This window comes from Acipenser ruthenus, chromosome 11 (assembly GCF_902713425.1).
Source record: "Acipenser ruthenus chromosome 11, fAciRut3.2 maternal haplotype, whole genome shotgun sequence".
Lineage (NCBI taxonomy): Eukaryota > Metazoa > Chordata > Actinopteri > Acipenseriformes > Acipenseridae > Acipenser > Acipenser ruthenus.
This window is the reverse complement of record NC_081199.1, coordinates 22396211-22398377: the sequence shown is the minus strand read 5'-3', so window position 1 is coordinate 22398377 and position 2167 is coordinate 22396211. Positions and strand designations below refer to the sequence as shown.

Below are 2167 nucleotides of genomic sequence, written 5' to 3'. Positions count from 1 at the left end.
TTTATTTGTCTAAAGCTTACTCCCGACTCTCTCTCCCGTTCTCTCCACACTGAACACCCAACCCAGTGTGAGTGATTCATGACTGCTTTTATCTACTGCTGTGCTGGGACCCGATTGCTAATTAATCATTCACTTGAATCCCGGCAAAGTCTGGACGTGAACTAATTGTGCACTCCCCATGCTCACTGTCACCAAGTGGGTAAGGTAGTGCAGGTGAAAGCAATGCAGCAGTGCAGAAGAAACAGACAGACAACGAGATTCAGGTGCAATGGTGTTTAATGATCTTTGTTTTTCCAAAGCCTGACGGCAAAACAAACAGTAAACAATAATGATAGAAAGCAATACAGCGGCATGTATTACTTTGCTTATAATCCCCGGGTTTGACCCGCAACCAAAAAGTCCCGTTCCTTATACACCCACACGTAACACAAAACACATACACAAGTCCTTTAGTGAGTGAATTCGTGCTCATGGTGCAAATGCAGTTCTTCATGAAATAAGTGATGATCTTGTCCGGTTTGGTGCTGGCCTTTGGCAACAGCTCCGGATCGTGTTAGCTGTCTAATCAATGAACAAACAGGTTTTTAACAAGACAGTACAAACAAACAAAACACTCACGTTTTTCACAGTTCTCCTTTTTAGGATTCATCTAACCGATTACAAAAGGAACTGATCACTTCACTACGTCCCCTTTTTATACCCTCACTCATGACCCCTTGGTTAACGAGCGCATCTGCTCCTCCAATCCGCGGATGCTACGCCGTTTCCCGTATGGGTCATTGAGTTTGTGTACTGTAGCTCCGCCCCCTTTCAAGATGGCCAACTTCCACCTAACCCTGGGAATAAACTGTCATGCCATTTATTCAAGGGTACTCTTTTCCCTTTGCACAGCGCCCTCACAGGTCGGGAGGGAGCTCTAACACCAAGAATCATTCGATCTCTGTCACACTCACATACAAACACCTATTTTAATCTGCACATGACGTGATTGTGCAATCCCTGTGCCTAAATGCAAATATACATTTTAAATCACCCGTGCTACATAACCCACACTTCGTGCACCACTACACACATACATGTTAACCCTTGTGTGTAATTCGGGGGGACGGTAACCAGGGCTCCACTTCCTCCTATCCTCCTATCAAACAATCTAGACTCCCTATTTAAACCCCTCACAGCCTATGCTCTCTCTCTTGTGTTAGCTTTTTAGCATACACTGCGACCAGTTCATCCCTTTCGGATTCTCCTCAAAATATCTAATCATTTCTCCAATGGAAGCTCAGTACCGTCTACTTCTAATGCAGACCTCTACCCAGCAACCAGACCTGCTCCCCCGGCACTACGGAGATGAAAACCCCTTGCCAGCAGGCTCAGCCTCCTGAGCAGCTATGTCATAAGGATTGGCCACTCGCCAAACTCTTAAAAACCCTGCACGACAACAATATCAACATCCCAGCTGGAAGCGAGCGTATGGAGTTCAATAATAATTGTACCTTTATATCTGCTACACCCATGTTGCCTACTTCTCGCACACGCGCTTCTGCAAACTCGCTCGCCCAGAGTCCCAGCACAGGCGCAGCAGCCCCTCCTCTCCAGTCATGGTTGTCGTCTCCTCTCCAGCACAGCAGCGCAGCAAACAGACAGACCTGAACAGTTCATCCTTCAGCTTCATAACAACATTTTTGAGGATAAAGTCCCTTTGTCCCTTATTCACACCATCGCTGTCTCAATTGCTTCAATCAATACACGGCTCAGCCACTTCAATCATGGCCGCAGTTTTCAGGTTCAGCACTTCCGGTCCCCACAACTGAAGTTCCCACCTACAACCGGACATCAGCCACCCTCAATGGTCCACAGCAAGCACTTGTAGTCAGAAATCAAGTACAGTGATCACATATGGTTTCTTTAATTTGTGCAATATTAAGGGTTATTTTCTAAGCTCATTTCGTTTTATTTTTCTTAAAGGGAACATTTTCAAGTACAATTCTAATATAGACTGCTCGAAAGTACTTTTTCTGAAAGGGAACATTCTCTGTTGTCGTTTCTGTTTTCAGGCTTTACACTGCTATTTTATTGGACTTTCCCATTCTGTACACTAACAGTTTTCACTGCAACTATACTGAAGCTATTTTTTCATAATTTCGATTTTATCCCGTCAAAGCCGAAT

The 2167-nt window shown here is 44.8% G+C and overlaps 1 long non-coding RNA gene across 1 annotated transcript; it reads right to left on the bottom strand.

Moving 5' to 3' along the window:
- Nucleotides 1–258: 258 nt before the first annotated feature.
- LOC117426187 (uncharacterized) lies at nucleotides 259–1814 on the bottom strand. Its single transcript, XR_004548088.3, has 2 exons — nucleotides 1494–1814; nucleotides 259–561 (listed from the first exon to the last, which is right to left on the bottom strand). It is a non-coding gene; the product is annotated as an uncharacterized LOC117426187 (long non-coding RNA).
- Nucleotides 1815–2167: the final 353 nt, after the last annotated feature.